Genomic DNA, 21,203 nt, shown 5'->3' with positions numbered 1-21,203 from the left:
CAATGAAAAATTTCATGAAATCTTCACTGCTATGTAATGATTGAGTGTTTCTCTCTGCAGTGGTTTTATTCCTAGTTAATTTTGCTACTGTGTTGAAAAGGAATCTAGAATTGTTTTTGTTGTCTCCTATTAAGGTGGAGAAATAGATTTTTCTAGCATCGCCAAGAGATTTCCTATATTTCAGTAGGCTCTCCTTCCATGCTGTTTGAAATATCAAGAGTTTGGTTTGACGCCGTTTACGTTCTAATTGTCGAGTTGTCTGTTTTAAGGTTCGACTGTTCTTTTGGGATGTTTTTATTGAGTGTGCTGTCAGGCACAATTGTGTGGGAGTCAATAATGGGGCTGTCAGAGTAATTCACTGCAGCCAACAGCATTAGATTTGTGTAGGGATTTAAAAAAAAAAAAATTGGGGGTTTGAACACAATTTTTAAAAAGTGCTTAAATTTAATCCTAAAGAAATGTTTCTATACATGCTGCAGTCCACGTGTTTTTTATTTACTATTTTTTTTTATATTCTGTTTCAGTATTTAGTAGACTTTGTTTTGTGAATAGCAATGGTTTTGTGTCTGAGTTGTCATGTTTTGAGTTTTGCCAAAACTTACTGCTTATTAGAGATGCCGAGCATCCAACCAGGAGCATGATTTTGGTTCAAAAATATTATTATTCATAGTAGTAGTATAATATCAATCCCATGAGCTCTTTCACACCCATTCATCAAAAACTCCTTTGTAAGCCTGGGAAAATTATTGTTTTGACTTCAGTCACAGAGCTTTCATTTACAGTGTTGTAGAAATGATCTTAACACATGCATGTGTGTCTTAGTAGCCTGCGTGAGACTAGCTCGGGTTGGCATCTCTGGCGTTGTGTAAAGGCAGGCATCCTGCCCTTCCTCAGAGGAGCCGCACTGTTCTTCCACCATCTCAATGGAGTTCCCACTTTGCCTGAGCTTGACGGTAAGTGCTTCATTTTCCCCACCCTTCCCGCCCCATCACAAACTCACTTAGCTACATTTGACCCATGGGTTCCACCACATGTTGTTATCTGATTGAAAGTTGACCTGACCGTACACCTCTACAACTGACGTTAATTTAAATGAAGAGATTTACCATTTAATTTGTGAGGTGATTTATCAGATTGGCCACAAAGCTGAGTTGTCTCATCTAACCTGTTAAATGATTGAAACACAGTTCTGCCAAAACATGGAAACCTTGATCACTTGAACTTCACATGTACAGTGCATCCGGAAAGTAGTGACAGCGCTTCATTTTTTCCACATTTTGTTGTTACAGCCTTATTCCAAAATGGATTAAATTCATTATTTTCCTCAAAATTCTACAAACAATACCCCATAAAGACAACATGAAAGAAGTTTGTTTGAAATTAGGGCTGCACCATTATGGTCAAAACGATAATCCCGATTATTTTGATCAATATTGAGATCTCGATTATTTATCACGATTATTAATTGATTTTAGTGACAACATATTTTTTATTGCACTTTCACATTAAATTTTCTCATGCCACAATATAACACAAGTAGGCGTGAGAACTTGAGCTGATCAATTATGACAGACTTTAGGAACATAGTGTGAGCCATGACATTAATTTACCTTCTGATAAACTAAATAATATTTCCAGTTAGTTTTACAGACTGTTTCCAAAAAACAACCGTTAACCTGTTCCACCTTGTAAACAAATACAATAAACATCAGTGTTTGAAGTCTGCTCCTCTTAAATATATTTAAAGCTACACTATTAGACATTTTCCACTGTCATGGTTCTGGGCTGGAGTCGGTTTTCGAACCGTTCTGTGTGTATTGTGTAGATATCTGAATAATCTCATATAGGATGTACTGGCCCAAATTTAGCCTATTACCCAAAGACACTTAAAATTCAACATAGAAGCATATACTCACATCTGTAAACCCAGTTGAAGATAGAAAAAAAAGGCACCAGCCATGAGTGAGAAGAAGCAAGGGTCCAGATTTTATTTCCACCACACGAGATCCACACCAATGAGAATTCTCAGAAGTGATCTGACACCCGGAGCTCAAGCTCCAGTATTTATACTCTATTTACACAGTAGATAACCAATATATTTCAGAAAGACTATGATATCAGTACCAATAGGGTTAAAAAGCTTTTATACTTCAGCTCTTATACTTCTCTGTGATTAATAAACCACAGTGTGTTACTCTTAAAAGATCTTAAAGTGTGAATCCAACCAGTCCTGTGAATTTTCAATAAAATTACATATTACTCATACTAGGTCTCCCTCCTGTTTATTTCATGTCATTTTTATCCACAACAGTTGGGATTGGGTGAGTTCATTTACCCGTCAGATGCACAGCGCTTTAGTTTAATGGTGTTCATTACTGATGCTCCGATCAGGATTTTTACAGCTGATACTGATCCAGATACCAATCTTTTTTATTTAAACTTTAATCAGGAGGTCTGTCATAAACAGTTACATGTAAGCTCTCTGCTCATGGTCACTGTTAATTGAAAAATAAACAAGCATAAAACATTTATTTTAAATATCCTAAAAACAATAGAGCCCTAATTAAAAGTGGATTAACACAAGCATGATCCATATTAGGAAAAAGGCTAATAGCTTTCTAAGGAAATAGATTTATCAGAAATCTGAAAATGGCTGTGCACCGACGCTCCCCATCCAACCTGATAGAGCTTGAGAGGTCCTGCAAAGAAGAATGGGAGAAACTGTCCAAAAATAGGTGTGCCAAGCTTGTAGCATCATTCTCAAAAAGACTTGAGGCTGTAATTGGTGCCAAAGGTGCTTCAAAGTATTGAGCAAAGGCTGTGAATACTTATGAACAACTTACAACGTACAACTTAACAATAGATGGTGATCTGTGTTATGTTGTCATTTGTGTGTGTTTATTAACCCTCGTTCTTACAAATGAGTAATAACGTGTTTGACAGTATGAATGTTCTTTTGGGATGTTTTTATTGAGTGTGCTGTCAGGCACAATTGTGTGGGAGTCAGTAATGGGGCTGTCAGAGTAATTCACTGCAGCCAACAGCATTAGATTTGTGTAGGGATTTATTTTTATTTTTTTGGGGGTTTGAACACAATTTTTAAAAAGTGCTTAAATTTAATCCTAAAGAGATGTTTCTATACATGCTGCAGTCCACGTGTTTTTTATTTACTATTTGTTTTTTTTTATACTGTTTCAGTATTTAGTAGACTTTGTTTTGTGAATAGCAATGGTTTTGTGTCTGAGTTGTCGTGTTTTGAGTTTTACCAAAACTTACTGCTTATTAGAGATGCCGAGCAAAGGTGCTTCAAAGTATTGAGCAAAGGCTGTGAATACTTATAAACATGTGCTTTTTTTTGTTTTTTTATTTTTCATAAATTTCATACTCATTAAAAGATTTCAAACAAACTTCTTTCATGTTGTCATTATGGTGTATTGTTTGTAGAATTTTGAGGAAAATAATGAATTTAATCCATGTGGGAATACGGCTGTAACATAACAATGGGGAAAAAGTGAAGCGCTGCGAATACTTTCCGGATGCACTGTATATAGTATATTGTATGTAGTGAAACTGATCTTCTGGGAAGTGCTGTGTGCATATGTGTCTGCCTCCTAACCTGCTCCAGCTCTATTATAATCACCAGGAGCTTCTGGATCCCCTGCTTCAGGGGTAAGAAACTTCATAACTGAGCCGAGAAATGACAGGTTTTCTGTGAATGCTGATGATGCCATATCATGTGTACACATCATTGATTGTTTTGTAATGGGTTGAGTGTGTTGTGTCCATTTGTCCTGCAGGTGGTGCTCACATCCAGGCATGCAACAATGTCTCCAGTCACCTGAAACCCTTATAAGGTGTTCATTCTTTGTTCTTATCTATAGCCTTCTGAACTTTGCTTTGAAATGGTGGTTTTAACCCCCTTACCCCGTATAGCGGCTTTACAGCGTAAATGTTATCCGCGTGAGGCCGGTGTACTGGCATTGCTCTGCTATGATTCCTTACTTATTTAATTATAATTTTTTTACCTGGAAGGTTGAAGTCATGACATCACGACGTGATTACAACATTACGCTGTCATTACAATGAAGATGATCCAAGCGTGAATATTGGTGTAATAGTAGAAGTGAACTAAAAATGCCAAAGTGAAAAGCTAATCGTGTTCCAGCTAAAGTTACACCTACAGTGAACACAGGTACATCTAAAACCGTGGGGGGGGGGCATACACAGTTACACAGGCAAGAGCGAGGATTCTAGATAGTGACAGCAGTGAAAGTTCAGGCGATGTTGAAACCGAAACTGATAGTGATGCAAACTCATGATTCAGACCCTGATCTGTCTTCATCTTCAGCATCAACCAGTGCGACTGACACTGCAGGGGTCTGGAGTCGTAACGGGACCATTTCTGTGTATTCGTGAAAACACTACCTGCTGGTCTGATTATCACCAGAAAGTTTACTTTTGGCGCTAAAATGCATTTATTCAAAGGCATTGACCACGCTGACGCTTGTATAGTATTTTTAAATGAGTAGAAGGATTTTAGCGAGCATTTTTCATAACTTCTCTAGTTAAGAATTGTGCTCTAAGTGGAGTAAAAACACTGAAGTGCTTCATTTTCAAAGTAATATTACACAAATACATTATAAGTTTTTTCAAGGCCTAAAAATGTTAAAATTAAAATGTTGATTTTGGCCCAGGAACTCAGGGTTGGCGTGCTGTTTCTCTGGGGAATATAGGGTTATGGGACATAATACTGTGGGAACTTAGGGGTAAGAGGGTTAAGACTGTATGGTTTCAGTGTTTTTTTTTTTTTTTTTTTTTTTTTTTGTGTAGTTTTCCTCGGGAATCCAATAATCTAATTGATTTACCAGAGGATTACTGTGCACTGATCAACTAGGCTTTCAGCTTCACGTGAGTGTGTGTACTCTGAGTTGCATTCATTTATACCCAGTATGTGCTTAATAGAATAGAATTCTGGTGGACATCTCTAGTTATTGCTTTTGTGTTTATAACCTCCATTGTTTTTGTAGCTGTCCTAGGTCAGATGGAGTTAAGTCTTGAGCTCAAACTCTGTGCTTGGTGTGTGGCACGATGCTGCGTTCTCAGAGCAGCTGCTGCCAGACTGAGCTGGAGGGTGAGGACGTTGAAGCGTGTACTGCACACACCTTTGTTTGCTGAGCTGGTGTTAGCATCTTCCTCAGGTTAGAAGGAAGACACATCTGTGTTGATTGCCATGTCTTATAGGTGCATTGCCTGTTTATATCAGGGCTGGGCATTGGTGTGAATTAGTCAGCAATAATCCCTCACACATGGGTTACTCATTTTGTTAAGGAAGCTGTAAAGCTACTAAATAAGAAAAATAACAGCAGCTTGCTAAAAATACTCCAAATAACACTTTAATTTGAAGTTCCATAATAAACTATTTATAAGCAAGGAATACAGTTTATTATTGAAAGAGGATGTAATAATCAATTAACTGGTCAAATATTATGTTACATAACAAGCATTTTCCAAAATGTTTAAAAAACTACATTCATTTTCTTCATTTATTAATACATTACTTCTTATACTAGTGGGCCTCCACCCTGTCCTAGAAACACTCCATCCTACACAGTTTCAAGCTTCCTTTCCTCCCAACACTCAACATCTCAGTAATCCAGCAATAGGCCTGGAGTTGAGACATTCCTGCTGAATTAACATTTATGGTTGTGAATATACAGCATTTGTAGGTATTGTCAAGTCCTAGCTTGCAGTACATGAGCCTCTGCTGTCTTTTACAGGGTGAGGGAGAATCAGGTTCTTTTCCTGTACCTCGATGACTACGGAGAACTGTCCAAGGGCTCAGGTGAGAACTCAAACAAGATACTCAACGTGCCTTGTAAAATTTGTGTTTAAACCACTGTTTATATCATTCTCTTTCCCTCCCAGATGGAGGAACGAGCTACAGAAAGATTCAGAAGCTCTGGTGCCAGCACAACATCACCGAGGAGATGGGTCATGCACAGGAAGCTAATCAGACTCTGGAGGACATTGACTGGGAGATCCTGGATATTCTTGGCTAATGCAGAATCTAAACTAACCAGGGATCTGCACATTTACCTAGAAATAGTGCAGAATCTTGAACATCAATTATTGAAAATGTTGAACATTTCCTCTTTTTTTTTTTACATTTCAAAATTCTAAAAACTTGTTTATTTCTAATTTTAAATAAAAAAAATTCTTAATCAAAATAGACAAATGTCATATTCTGAGATATTTCTAAAAGAAGTTCAGTGATCCATAACTAATGGATGCTGTAATGTACAACTGTTCTGAGCACATTTTCTGTTTTCACTTGCAGCCTACAGCCAAAATCCCCAGTACTGACTGAACACATCAAATGCTGAGTTTACTTTTACAGTCTTGAATTAACACCTCTGCTAACTGCGTCATCACCTACAGTGCTGAATTGACAGTTTACTTAACAGCCATAATGCTCACTGTTTACAATACGAATTAAAGATTATATAAACCCTGGAATTGTGAATTAAGCACACGTTTGGTTAAAAGATGGTGAAAAAATAATTGGTTTATCACTCGTTGGTTTTGTAAATAAGGCTTGGTGAAAATTAGGTTTAAGCTCTGTTTGTGCCACAGGCTATATACCTTTCCTCTAATTTGTTTTCACTGGATGTGTACTATTTTACAATCTAAGGGCTTTGTTTGCATCTATAATGATTACACGGATAAGACATGTTTACCGTTTGTCACTTTCGTTTTTTTCTCTCTCCTTTTTGGATATACCAGTTAAATATGTCACGGTTTAGTCAACTGTAACTCTTTTTGTTCCTGATTGTTTGAAATCAGTTAATAAACTGTGTTTTTAATATTTTATTTCGTTCATTAGATTATAACTGGGATTGTGAGACATTTTTGCTGTTTGTTTCTTTAGTTTGGAGATTCCCCTTATGTCTCTCTTAATCACACACGGACAAAAAACAAATGTCAGAAATGTTTTACTAATTATTGACCAGCATGCAGGGATGCAAGGAATAAGTTGTTAGACATAACTTCAGTAAGCACTCATGCTGAATGAATAAACACAAACACGCGCGTCACCGGAAAGCCTCGACCATTACAGCTCTGAGACAAACACGGAAGAAACTAAAACTCCCGCTAAAGCGCAACACCAATTAAATAGCAGCTCGTCCAGGAGCTCCACCAATTAGAGCGTAGCTGCGTTTGTTCGCGAGTTCCGTCTGGAGGTGAAAAGCAACCTTAACGCTCATTACTGCCCCCAAGCGTCACTGCAGTTACTCAACACTCCCACACATTACAGCAGGGGTTTAAAAGATTTTAATGACTTTTTTTTGCAGTAACCTTGGCACCATTTTCAGATCCTTGATGTCAGCTCATCAAGGAATGTTACAAGGAGAGCTGTATTATATGATCTAAGACTAGGTCTGCATCCCACCACACTATTTCCAATATAGCTCCACACATGGAGCAGTGTTTAGATTTTGTGCTGAAATAAACTGGAATTAGCTCCCAGTCGATATTAAATGTGCCACAGATGTAAGTATCTTTAAATCTAGATTAAATAAATTTTTTTATGTGCATACACATAATCTAGGCTTGCACTTTATGTTCATATTGCACAATATTCTTTGCACTATGATTTATGAATTGTATTTTATTTCATTTAGACCTTTAAGGAGTATTACTAATTTTTTAAAATTTCACACTCCTTTCAGTCTAACTTCGCATTTGCTTCACTTTCGGTTTACACTCACATCACTTTCGCTTCTCTTTTGTTGCTGTCAGATCCTAATGTGACTGAGATCATTAAAAGTGTCTAATTAAAGTCAGAATGACTTCCCCCTTTTCCAATAAAATAAAAAGTCACACATACTTGTTCAATCAGCTTAAAAAAACAGTTTTGCCCCGGAGGGCAGGGCATTTCCCACAAACTGAAGCTGACTTTTCACCAAAAAGCCGCTGCATCTTATCCTTCTGCTACTAAAAGAAAGCAGTTTTTAGTGTGAAATATGAGCTCATTAGGTTTAAAACCATCCTGATGACAAAAACATCTCAGAATGAGAATCACACTCAATGACAAACCAGCGGAAAGCATCGAGTGATCAACTTTACACCAAACATAATGGAGAGTTTCATATTTTTAATATTAAACATTTAAATATTTAGATATTTTAACATTTTGAATGGTTATATTTTGTCTCTTCATTATTAAACAAACATACATTGTGTTTCAAACATATGCAGTTCGGTGTCTTATTCACTGCATGACTTTTTATTACGTAATAGTAAATTCATTGGTTTAGAAGTTTCCAAATTCTGATGTCACCCTGGTAACTCTGCTGTTCAACCAAGCTTCTCCCTTGTTCTTGTTTTTTTGTCCTGGTGATTTGGATGTGTTTGCCACCTACACGCAACTGGCCTTTGCAGGTGAGGCAAACAGGATATCCACTACACTACAGAAACCACGGACAGTGAAGCTGTTTGGCTGTTGACCATGGTCTGCTGATGAGAAACGCACATACTTAAACTTTTGTTCACCAGAGTTGAATTGCACAACGTGGTATAGTGGTGAGCATAGCTGTCTTCCAAGCAGCTGACCTGGGCTCGATACCCGGCCCATGCATGGATTGAAATCAGTAGCTACTTGCGGTACTTTATGGTAGGTGGCACAGAATGAAGCAATCACCTCCCTGAAAATAAATTGGTCAACAGAATGTGCCATAGGCTTCCCTGCAGACCTCCTATGACTCTTTCTGCTTCCCACTTGTATTGATCGTGGTTCTTTGCTGTTTGTTAACACATCATTATCCATCAGGGCACATTTGACCTGTGAACAGGGGCGAAAATGTAAGAAAATGCGGCTTCTCCGTGTCTGTCTTTTGTTAGCGACAAGCTAGCATGCAAACTGTGATGAGAGGTGTACATTTTCCACAATCAGCCATCTATATAGTCAATGTTTTATATTTAATAAGCAATTATGTGTATATGCTGATTGGTCTTAAGCAGCGTTGTCCAATCTTCAGCTTTTGGTTCCAATCTAGCAGGAGCCACACCTGATTCCAAGTGTTTGATCCGCTGATCTTGGCTTTCAATAGACTAAAGTGTGGCTTCTGCTTGGTTAGAATGAAAACCTGCAACCACACCGGCCCGTTCTGGATAAGACTGGACAACCCTGATCTAAAGCAAATAACCACTAAGGTAAGTGCCACTTTGTGAGTTCTGAATCTGTCATGCTGACTCGACGTCACTCGATGAACAGGGGAGGAACTGGTAGATGAGAAGATGTTGTATATAAAATATACATGAAAATCACAAGGGAGACCTAGTATGAGTAATATGTAATTTTATTGAAAATTCACTGGGCTGACGTTCACCTAAGACACAACACGCACAGATAAGCCAGGCGCAAACCATACATGTATTTGATTAGTGCGGCATGCCTCAGAGCGTGGGTGAACGGTCAACTAAGAGACACGCACACACACACACACACACACACACACACACACACACACAAGCCTATGCCACCATGCACACACATACAGAAGGAAAACAGAACATTATAAGAATAATAAAAGGAGTATTAGGATATTATGAGGATAATATAAGGATTATAAGGATATTATAACGATATTGTGAAGTGTGGAGTACAGAAAAGGGGGTAAAATACTTGCAAGCAGTATAACCAGATATAAAACAGAAATGTAGAGCAAATATGAAAAGAAAAAAGCATTATAAAACAGAAATACAGAAAAACGTGAAAGAAACTTACTCATAATGCACTTGAAGGTGTGGAGGATTCTTTTCTCATGAGAAAAAGTCAGGACTAACACAGATGAAGGCCTTAATTTTAAGAGAGAACCAAGACGGGCCGTTTATAAGGGTAGTTGAGCCAAGTTGCACCTGTGAGATAACCGTCGATGGGAACAGCCGACGCCGTGAGACCAAGGTCTCTCCAAAATGTTGAGTCTAGTACCTATTGGTATTATGGGAAGGCTCTTTCGAAAACCTAATGGTATTGTGGGAAGGCTCTTTCTAAAACATAGAAAACTGTATATATAGAAGAGCTCTCTTTTTTTTAGATCGCATTTTGGGACGTCTCAAACTGTGTGGATCTCGTGTGGTGGAACAGAACGAATAAACCTGGACCCTTGCTTCTTCTCACTCACTGCTGGTGTCTTATTTTTCTTTCTCCAATTGAATATGTGAGTATCTGTTCCTATGTTAAGTGTCTTCAGGTAATAGGCAAAATTTGGACCTTCCCACTGTTGACGAATGGCAATTTCAAGTTGAGGGTGCGTTTTCTTTGCGTTTTCCTGCTTGGAGGTGGGGAATTACAAGCTGCAACCTCGAGTCAAGCGCATCATTACTCTTGTCTTCTTGATGAAGGAAAGAGCCAGGCTTCCACATTCAGTGGAAAAGCAGAGACTGCCTGTGATTTTGCAAGTAGCTGTTATCTGCCTTGCTACAAAAGGCTCAATGGAAGGGAAACCGCTCCCAGCCTTTTCCGGGCGTAGACCTCTTGGTGATAGGTGAACTTGGTGACCAGTACTTTACGGAAAATTTTCTTATTGTCTTATTGAGCAACGAAAGAGCCAGGCTTCCACTTTCTGTGGAAAACCAGAGACTCCCTTTCATTTAGTAAGCAAATTTTATCTGCTTTGCTGCAAAAGCCCAAAAAAAGGAAATCTGCTCTGTTCAAGGTCTCGCTTTCTGGTTGTTCCTGGAGGACCTGATCCTACAGCGATGACAACCGGTCAGTTATTAAAGCAAACTTCAAAACTTCCAGCTTGTTTCTGCCCGGTCTCGAACCAGGGACCTTTTGTGCAGGAGCCGAAAATAGTTATGCTTAACTTTCCTTAACTTTCATTCTCAATGGTAGTCCTTATCACTACAGATGCAATATATTTTGGACACATGTTGAATCCATGGCGTTGTTCCGAGGGTTGGTTTTTATCACTACAGATGCAATATATTTTTGGACACAATGTTGTTGGATTTGGGGCACGAGCACAAGACACCTGGAGGAAGATCTGGAATACCAGGGCTGATGGGTATGCTGCCTTTATAATGGGGAAAAGCTGTGTTCCTGGAAGTAAAATGTACCGCATGCAGCAATACCTTTTAAAGCAGAAAAAAACGGTGACCACAGCCCCTTCTGCTACACCTTCACCCTCACCATCAACTCCCTCTGCAACATCCACTTCATGCCTTTCCTCTGATTATCCAGGTGAGTAAAGCACATTTATATTTGTTTATATAGATTCTTACAGTCTACTGATGTATTTGTTTCATTTCACAGTAATGGAGGAAGATGAGGAACTGGAGAAGATGATGCTGAGTCTGTCTCCACCCAAAAGTCCTACACAGCAGAGTAAGTGAACCAAGAGGGTGCATTAATGTCATGTCTGTTATGTCCAGAATTATCTAGTTCAACCTGTTTATGGCATATTAATTTGCACATACTAGAGTTATACTAAACAAATTCTATTGTATATTTCAGAGTCACCTGCAGCCACCGGGTGTCCAGTCTTGTTCACAACAAGAGGGTATTTTCCACAGCAGTTTTGGAGGAGTATCCTATTACCCACAGATTTATCCTTTATAACTCTTTTTCACACCCTTTTTTATTGTTTTGGCAGTGTTCTTGCCTGTTCTAAAACTTGTCTTCTTTTGTTATACTAACTATTGGTAAAGGTTGAACATACCAGTGATGAGGGTGAGTGCACTTCATGAATTTTATGCGTGCTGTTTAAGATGTTTGTATTGTCTACTCAAAGATTTACCTGTTTTTAAAGAGTAAACTTTCAAATTAGGGTCAATTTGTGATCATTTTAAGTTTTTAAATAACTTGTACAACTCAATCATATAGGTGAACATTATTTGAACTTGCATTAATGGAATTTTTAAATAAATATCCTATAAATGTTTTATTAATTTCTTAACTTATTGTTCCATGCAGTTCTGCCACAGCCAACACCACATGTGGTCTGCCATCCTCACATACCACCACCTACTGTGCCTAGCATTTCCTCACAGAGTAAAGCCCCTGCATCACTTCCCAGAGTACCACCACTAGCTGCACAGTCAGTACCTACAGCACCTCCAACAGCTGCTGCACAGTCAGTACCTACAGCACCTCCAACAGCTGCTGTGAAGTCAGTACCTGCTGAACATGCACCAGAGCCCTCCACACAGACAGACGCCCCTGTATCCAGTTGCATCCAAGATATTAACTGCTGGAACTACTCCCTCCAGCAAAAAATCTGGATGAAAACAGCAATGGAAGCCATGGGACTCTGGCCAGGATCACGACCCGTGAGACACCTTATGAAAATGGTTTCCTTGTGGCGTTATCCTCCTCAGCCTGAGCTTATAGAAACCAACACAGGCCTGTCATCACCAAAATACTTCCAGCTCCATCCATTCTTCATCTGGAAACTGGAGCACAGTATTATGGAAAGGCTCAGGAACAATTACATCCTGCCTTGTCTTTACAGCTGTCCACATGCTCAGGTTGTTTCCTCTGGTGTGGGAAGACCCAGAGTGATTCTTGGTACCAGCGGGCAATATTATATCCTTTCCTCTCGTCTGTGCTGTAAAGCATGCAAAAAATACTGGTTCCCTGATAAACCCCAGACACGGAGAGACCGCATATTCTTACATTTTCACCCCTGTAAAACGTGCCCTGTTGGATAATGATGTGTGTACAAACAGCAAAGGGAGCACTAAGAATTCCAGTGGGAAGCAGAAAGAGTCATAGGAGGCCTATGGCACATTCTGTTGACCAACTTATTGTCAGTTGGGTGAGTCCTTCCTTTTGTGCCAATTAACACAAGAAGCTCCAAGTTACAATCTGTGCATTGGCCAGGAATTGAACCCAGGTCAACTGCTTGGAAGGCAGCTATGCTCACCACTATACCACCAATGCCACACTGGGTGATTCAACTCTGGTGAACAAAAGTTTAAGGATGTGCTCTTCTCATCAGAAGACCATAGGCAACCGCCAACGGTGGCACCTGTCATGGTTTCTGTACTGTAGTGGTTATCATGTTTACTCCACACGCAAAAGGTCCCTGGTTTGAAACTGTACTGAAACAAGTGAGAACTTTGCTTTAATGACTGAACGGTTGTCATCACCTTGACAACGCCTGGCTCTTTCGTTGCTCAATAAGACAATAAGAAAATTTTCCGTAAAGTACTGGTCACCAAGTTCACCTATCACCAAGAGGTCTACGCCCGGAAAAGGCTGGGAGCGGTTTCCCTTCCATTGAGCTTATGTAGCAAGGCAGATAACAGCTGCTTGCAAAATCACAGGCAGTCTCTGCTTTTCCACTGAATATGGAAGCCTGGCCCTTTCCTTCAACAAGAAGACAAGAGTAATGATGTGCTTGACTCGAGGTTGCAACTTGTAATTCCCCACCTCCAAGCGGGAAAACCCTCGACTTGAAATTGCCATTCATCAACCGTGGGATGTCTTCTGATCTACCAGTTCCTTCCCCGTTCGTCGAGTGACGTCGAGTCGGCATGAGGGATTCAGAACTCACAAAGTGGCACTTACCTCAGTGGTTATTTGCTTTAGATCAGGGTTGTCCAGTCTTTTCCAGAATGGGCCAGTGTGTTTGCAGGTTGTCATTCTAACCAAGCAGAAGCCACACTTTAGTCTATTGAAAGCCAAGATCGGCGGATCCAGCAATTGGAATCAGGTGTGGCTCCTGCTAGATTGGAACGAAAAGCTGAAGATTGGACAACGCTGCTTAAGACCAATCAGCATATAGACATATTTGCTTATTAAATATAAAACATTGACTATATAGATGGCTGATCGCAGAAAATGTACACCTCTCATCACAGTTTGCATGCTAGCTTGTTGTTAACAAACGACAGACCCGGAGAGACCGCATGTTCTTACATTTTCGCCCCTGTTCACGGGTCAAATGTTCCCTGATGGATAATGATGCAAAACAGCAAAGAAAGCACTAAGAATTCAAGTGGGAAGCAGAAAGAGTCATAGGAGGCCTGCAGAGAAGCCTTTGGCACATTCTGTTGACCAATTTATTGTCAGGTAGGTGATTCCTTCCTTTTGTGCCAACTACCATAAAGTACCTTGAGATGCTCCAAGTTACAATCCATGCACAGGCTGGGAATCGAACCCAGGTCAACTGCTTGGACAGGAGCAATGCTCACCACTACACCAGCAATGCACCGCTGGGCAATTCAGCTCAGGTGAACAAAAGTTTCAGTATGTGCTCTTCTCATCAGAAGACCATAGGCAACAGCCAAAGGGCCAATCTGTCCTGGTTTCTGTAGTGTAGTGGTTATCATGTTTACCTAACACACAAAAGGTTCCTGGTTTGAGACTGGGCAGAAACAAGCTAGAAATTTTGATCTATGCTTTAATGACTGAGCAGTTGTCGTCACTGTAGGTTCAGGTCCTCTAGGAACAGCCGGAAAGCAAGACCTTGGACAGAGCAGATTTCCTTCTTTTGTGCTTTTGTAGCAAAGCAGTTAACATTTGCTTACAAAATGAAAGGGAGACTCTGGTTTTCCCCAGAAAGTGGAAGCCTGGCTCTTTCGTTGCTCAGTAAGGCTCTGTGCGTGACTGGAAAATTTTCCGTAAAGTACCGGTCGCCAACTTCACCTATCAGCAAGAGGTCTACGCCCGAAAAAGGCTGGGAGTGGTTTCCCTTCCATTGAGCTTTTGTAGCAAGGCAGATAACAGCTGCTTGCAAAATCACAGGATCACAGGCAGTCTCTGCTTTTCCACTGAATGTGGAAGCCTGGCCCTTTCCTTCATGAAGAAGACAAGAGTACTGATTCATTTGATTCGAGGGGTAGGGGTAGACATGGCCAGGGAAGAAGAGAAACAATACAGAGCAGCAAGTAGTTACACAGACTCCTGAATGTTCTCCATAACCATACATTTCATGTAAACACCAACCAGAAAAACTGAAAATATATGTACACACTGTATTTCACAATAATTAACAATGGTCAAGTCCATCAATAACGCAATTGTCCAAGTCTGTTAAGTTCAGTACCCCAACTAAACTTTCTAAATCTTATGGTTCGGTCCCCATTTGGGCGCCACTCTGTAGCGTGGTACCTTATGGGGTTTGGATGCCAGACAGTTCAAATTAACCATCACTTATAACTTATAATTTGGGCATCACTCAGAAGAAAAAATCAGTAGGTTACTCAATTCTTACAAAATAAGATTATTATTATTTATGCAGTAAACATAGGAAATACAGATCATTTCAGTCATAGAAACCGAAATAATGAAAACCAAAAAGTTCCCCTACGTAGGATTAATAAACGCACCCATAAGGAAACAAGGCTCTATTCATAAAAGAAAATTTTCACACACAAAAGGCAGAAAAAAAAACATTTAACCCCAAAATAATTCTTAACCAAAACAAAAAAGTTGTTCACTTTAAAAGTTGCACTTCAATGGCGGTGATTTAAGCATACGGGAGTTCGTGAACCCGAAAGCATGGGAAAGAGCAGTCAGATTCCGCTTAACACTCAGAGTTCTTTACAGACAGTAACATCCAACGATTTAAACATACTGGTTCTCCACAAAAGTATTAAAGAAAGGATCTCAAACCCGTGATGTGCCGCCGAACCCTCAAAACTCCGCTCGCTCGTTTATTCACCTTGGCAGAATATTCCCGAAGTGTTCGCCAGCCTCCTGAATCAATATCCACAAGTTTATAATCCACAATAAGAGCATTAGCATGGTCCTTGGCAAACACACACCATCAGCTCCGCCATTCCCACCTGGCTCTCATTTCCGCGTCCCGCTTTCTCTCACCTAGTCACCTGTTCTTTTTATTGCTTCCTAAGACCACACCCTTCTCTTCATCTCTTTTTTTACTTCCGTTAATTAAAACACCATGGAATGGAATGGACTCCGCTTCTGTGTCAATAAATGGTAAAATAGTAAATGGCGCACTTATATAGCACTTTACACTGTGTCTCATTCACCCATTCACACACCAATGGTAGCAGAGCTGCCATGCAAGGCGCTAACTTGCCATCGGGAGCAACTTGGGGTTCAGTGTCTTGCCCAAGGACACTTCGGCATGTGGAGTCCTGCTGGCCGAGAATCAAACAGCCAACCCTACGATTAGTGGACAACCCGCTCTACCACCTGATCCACAGCCGCCCCTGTCACTGTGCAGCTAGCTGTTACAAATGAATGGGAAAATATCCTTGGCATCCCTGCAATTCAAGGATGTTGTAATTGGTAAGTTGTGATGTCAAAAGTATCTGTACCAAGTTGATACTAAAATTTTAAAAAGAATGATACGATAAGTTTTTTTTTTCAGTATCGGCTGTACCAAGTATTCTTCTGCTTTCTGATTGACTTTCTTTTGTAGGTATTAATTAACCGTGATTTCCACTCAGCCATCTTATTGGAATTTGTGTAGGTTAGGAATAAGACTGAGGATGGAATTGTACAGTTTTGTAGTGTGTATCGTTTGTAAATATTGTTAACTTCTTTACCATAGCCATGCTGAGGGAGGTGTTGACTAAATTAGAGATGGTGCTGGACCAACAAACCAATGAGATTGCTTCAACTACAGGTGTTCCAGGTGCAGTCTTTGGATATTGATGAAGATTTACTGCCCCTGCAAGATCTTCCTCAACTGCATAGTCTGGAGCGAAGGATGCAACAGAGCCCAGATTGCAAGCAAAAACTGGTGAGAATTTTTTTCCTTTTTTTGTTAACAATTGCTTGCACAATTACACAGCTACTGAGAGTGTTTGTTTTCTCAAGGTGACACACTCGTACTCAAAGCACAACATTCAACACCACTTTGATATGAGGGAACAGTTATAACCTAATCTTTGGTAGAGGAGCAAAACATGGAAAGCACACAGGGCAGGGTAACTGCAGGAGTAGTGAGAAGCACTGACACAGTTGACAAGGCAATACATGCTTATTAATTATTTATATTTTATATTATATTATTGTTTGAAAAATCATCGGTTTCGGGTAAACTGGTTGGCGCTTATTGACAGGGCAGATGTGCTCGACTGCACCTGGCGCATACTGAAGAGGGTGACTGCTAACTCCCTGGCAAAGAACCTCAATTGTAGGGGAGTCAATGGAAAGACTTCACTGGCCACTCTCAAACTTGGAGAGGTCGTGATTGGTAAGTATATCTGTTTACATACAGAATTAGCTGTCTCTCTCAGATGATATCTAAGGGGTAATCCACAGCTAGATGTGCATTAAACGATTTTAGTGCATGATGTGGAGTAAAAGAACCACTCGTTCAAATCGTCACCTAGCCATGGATTACCCCGCTTATACCATGGTCTTTCCACAATTAATAAAGTTAAAGCTGTCATTGATTTTAGAAGCACAAACTTTGATTAGAAGTTTAAAATGACAGTTAATTTCTATTAGTTAGGTCGTTAGATCTGGAATTTTGCCCGATATAAATCAGACACAGAGATAAAGTAGTGTGATGAGATTACATTTATTTGAATGAATTGACAGATATCTATCAGAGACAGAGAGATTAAGCATGTATGAACTACCTGCATCATGTGCCTCTCAGCAGTCAGTCAGTGCGTTTACATGGACAACAATAATCCACTGTTAACCCGATTAAGACGATATTTTGATTAAGAAACTACCATGTAAACAGCAATTTTTAATTACCTTAATCTGATTAAAGTCAAGTTACTCGAAGTGAGCACTAATCGAATTAAGACCCTTGTGGAGTACTCCTGTTTTAGTCGCATTATCAACGTGTATTACAGACATGTAAACACCTGAATCACATTATTAACATCGTGTGAGTTTTCACCGCATTTTGCGACAGGACACGTACACACACTGCAGTGCTCAACATTTTATGGCGAACAAGAGAGCACGGCTGCGTCCCAAACCGCATACTTGCCTACTATAGGCCTGTAGTGGGGAAAATACATCTATCTCGGCTACTATATAGACGCTAAGTGCACGGTTTGGGATGCAGTTCACGGCTTCAAGCAGTTGTCTATTTGCACGTACAGCATGACAAATCAATAACTGCGCTTAAAGCGTTCATAAAAAAATTAATTAAAAACACCCAAAACTGTATACTATACCATAACGAAGACGAACTGTATGTTGACATGTGAAATTCTGGAGGGACGTCGGACGGCATGGCGCGACACATGTAAACACCTTATTCACGTTATTATCTTACTCAGAGTAAGGTCAATAATTAGATTACTGCTGTCCATGTAAACATAGTCAGTGTTGCGCAGCAGTAGTGTAGTAAAACTGAGAGTTGAATTACTTCACAAACAGTGATGGTAACACCTCATTGCTGAGAAATATAATGTAACTTTTCACCAGCAAAGCTATTTTTTTTGTTAAAGTTGCAGACAGCGCCGGCAAGAAGTGTCTGTGTGTACGAATGTGTGTTCACGAATGTCTCTGTATGCTCGAGTGTCTGTGCGTGTGTGTGTGTTTGTGTGTGCATGTAGGCTGCACGTTGATTTAGAAATGCTCACAGTGATCAAACTGACTGGAACTACCTGTGCAATAAACGGTTATAATGCACACCTTCCAGCCATTCAGAATCCAATATTCACACTGACCATGGTATAAACGTAATTAATGCTTAAGATTCATAATAACCTTACGATATGTATTGCTTTCTTCCAATGTTCATAGAAACCTCTTCACGGCTAAAGCTGCAGAGATGGAGGTCGAGGGGACCATGAAGAGGTGGCTCCAGCTGGCATCAGATCGAGAGTGCGGGCGCAAGAGAAGACTTTTGAAAACTTTTGAAAAAAGAAGGTATTTAGAGTGTTTTAACTGTGGTGTCTTTGTTAATTTGTTAAAATGTTCATATTATCGTCTATTTTTGATTGTTTATAAAAGTCCTTGCTGTTTTTAAATGGTTGAATTTTTGTGTGTGTGTGTGTGTGTGTGTGTGTGTGTGTGTGTGTGTGTGTGTGTGTATACAGTTGCGGTCGGAAGTTTACATACCCCTTGCAAAATCTTAATACTCTTAACAAAATAAGATTGATCATAAAAATCCTAAGTTTCTTATTTAGTACCGCCATGAATAAGCTATTTCACATAACAGATGCTTACATATAGGTTACATACGTTTGATTCTTAATACTGTGTGTCGTTACCTGAATGATCCACGACTCTTTTTATGTGTTATGATAGTTGTTCATGAGTCCCTTGATTGTCCTGAGCAGTTAAACTGCCCACTGTTCTTCAGAAAAATCCTCCAGGTCCTTCACATACTTTGCTTTTCCTGCATATTTTAGCCCTTTCCAGTAGAGGTTATATGATGTTCCGATCCATCTTTTCACACTGAGGACAACCGAGGGACTCGTACACGATTATTCCAAAAGGTGCAAACATTCACTGATGCTCAAGAAGGTAACAGCATGCATTAAGAGCCTGGCTGTAAACGTTGTAAACAGGATGATCATGTACATTTTTTTGTCTTCTGGGATACTTCTTCTATGCTGTATTAACCATCTTTCTGTAATAAACCTTTTTCACCTCAGAGGACGAGTCTGCGAGTGTTGTCTAATTTCACAACTAATCACAACTCAGTTTTTATATTTTTTTATTTTATTTTTAAGAAAATAATTAAAATTCAATAACTTTTTGACTGTATGAGGTACCCGTAAATGAGAAAAAACATAGTACTACTTTCATAAAATGTCATGTGCAGCTTGATGGTAATTATAGTAATGTATAGTAATTCTGAGTCTTGAACAGTAAACTCTCAAGTGTCATTGTCATGTCACAGCAAACCAGCGACTCCGTTTCCCAGAATGCACCTCAGACTACAAACATGGCAAACACAAACTACAACTCCAACCAACACACCGACATTGTTAACAGAATACTAATCAGACAAACCTGTTACCAATTAACCCACTACATTAGAGAAGGAAATACTGGATGTGAAGTGCAGTAGTGCTAGTGTGTGTGAATAGACTATCAGTTTAGATACTGACCCAGAACACTACTAACATGCAGTGCTTTCTTGGGGTGGTGATGAAGTTGGAGTTGAACCGGTAAGAAAGATATTAGAGAGGCTTCCTTACACTCCTGAGGATGTTCAATTAGAACCTGCACCAAACTCCCCTGATTCAAGTCATCAGCTAATTAAGCGGCCTGCACGAGCTGAGGTGGGTGCTTTAGAGCAGATAAAACACTAAATGTGTTAGATAAGAGTTCAGAGCCTGTGTTCTAGACACATGATTTAGAGTGGAGACTTAGGCTTAGACCTGAGCTTTGGAGTTATTCTGATTATAGGTTTCAGTGAGGAAGTGACTGAAGTTAAGGAGAGGAACTGTAAATAAAATTATAGTCTTTCTGAGTAATCAGAATAAGGCTATATTATTGTTACTGGGGGAAAAAAAAAAGAAACTCGTAGTAGCGCTGATGAAATATATATACATGACAAAAACTGCTAGGAAAAAGAACTCAGAACAGTTGCTTAGCCTAATACGTTTTTTTTTTCTATCTGCACATAATTATTTTAGCAGTTGCTTTTGCAATAAAAAGACTTAAAGTCGAGGGTCCCTGTAAGTATCTATGGAGAGAGAGAGAGAGAGAGAGGAGCAGTGCACCATTGACATCATGTACAGAGTTAGCATGAAGGTGTGATTGACAGTTTTTAGAAATCACTTCCTAATCCTATGCTAAGATGAATACTACTAAACTACTACTCTAATAATAATAATAACAATAAGGAGAAGAAGAAGAAGAAGAAAGATAGATTAAAGGGTGAGGAGTAAAATCAATATAAAGTGGGGCTGTTTTGTCTTCAGCAAGAATATCTAGTGCCAATAAGTAATTTGTCAACAACATTGTATATACCTAGTGCCTGGTAATCAACCTCCTCACCTGGTGAGAGGACAGTCCACTCATCCTGACATTTCACACAGTATGAATAATAATAACAAAAGGAAGTAAAGCTAAATGAATGTTTTAACTGAGAGTAATTCTTTGTACCCATATTTCCAACTGTATAGTAGATTGCACACAGTTTTTGCTTGTTACGTTTAGACCCGAGGGGATTACAAACTTCAAAAGCACCATCGTCATTGTACCATCGCAAATGCTGAGGATCATCAGCCATAGTCCGTTGTAATACAGTGTCTTTATGCTTTTGGTAAATATGACATCTAAAGGACTC

General features: G+C 39.5%; 1 long non-coding RNA gene and 1 other non-coding gene across 3 annotated transcripts; one reads left to right on the top strand and one right to left on the bottom strand.

Moving 5' to 3' along the window:
• The first annotated feature begins 245 nt into the window (after nt 1-245).
• Nucleotides 246-5,837, top strand: LOC128630061 (uncharacterized). 2 transcript variants are annotated; one of them, XR_008394296.1, is made up of 5 exons: nt 246-953; nt 3,798-3,854; nt 4,831-4,908; nt 5,109-5,198; nt 5,778-5,837. It is a non-coding gene; the product is annotated as an uncharacterized LOC128630061 (long non-coding RNA). The 2 variants fall into 2 exon arrangements; XR_008394297.1 differs by lacking the exon at nt 246-953 and adding an exon at nt 3,457-3,669.
• Nucleotides 5,838-12,874: 7,037 nt separating this feature from the next.
• On the bottom strand, nt 12,875-12,946 carry trnag-ucc (transfer RNA glycine (anticodon UCC)). The gene has a single exon. It is a non-coding gene; the product is annotated as a tRNA-Gly (tRNA).
• Nucleotides 12,947-21,203: the final 8,257 nt, after the last annotated feature.

This window comes from Ictalurus punctatus, unplaced genomic scaffold (assembly GCF_001660625.3).
Source record: "Ictalurus punctatus breed USDA103 unplaced genomic scaffold, Coco_2.0 Super-Scaffold_100046, whole genome shotgun sequence".
In the NCBI taxonomy this organism is placed as follows: Eukaryota; Metazoa; Chordata; class Actinopteri; order Siluriformes; family Ictaluridae; genus Ictalurus; species Ictalurus punctatus.
Note: the sequence above shows the minus strand (reverse complement) of the source record. Positions and strands in the feature narration are given on the sequence as shown.